The sequence below is a fragment of the Plasmopara halstedii genome, assembly GCF_900000015.1.
Source record: "Plasmopara halstedii genome assembly, contig: Scaffold_3060, whole genome shotgun sequence".
Taxonomy (NCBI): domain Eukaryota; phylum Oomycota; class Peronosporomycetes; order Peronosporales; family Peronosporaceae; genus Plasmopara; species Plasmopara halstedii.
The window spans coordinates 3217605-3217983 of NW_020189964.1; positions in this window are offsets into that span (position 1 = coordinate 3217605).

A 379-nucleotide genomic window follows, 5' to 3' on the forward strand; every position below is an offset into this window, starting at 1 on the left:
CAGGAGATTCTGTCCATCCTTCCCCACAAAGACCTTAACAATCACCATGAGCGGCTTGGGGCGAGGAAAATCATCCGTCACTGACAGTGGCGTCATAGACGCAGATGATGCAAACGTCTCCTGCTGCAGGTGCTCTAGTAGCGCGTTTTCGTTATTTGAAAACGCCTCTAGGCGCGCACCGATTGCCTCGGGGCCTTGCGCTACAAGGTGTCGTACGCCCTCAGGGCCAAGCAAGGACGTCAGCTTGTTAAGCCCGTCCTGCATGCCCTGGGGCAAACAGGAAAATTCCTCCATCCTCACATAGAATCAAACTAAACGACCCAGGTGTAGATTGACTACAAGTGCTACCAAGTGCAGCGGGGCTGCCGTAGCTTAGCGC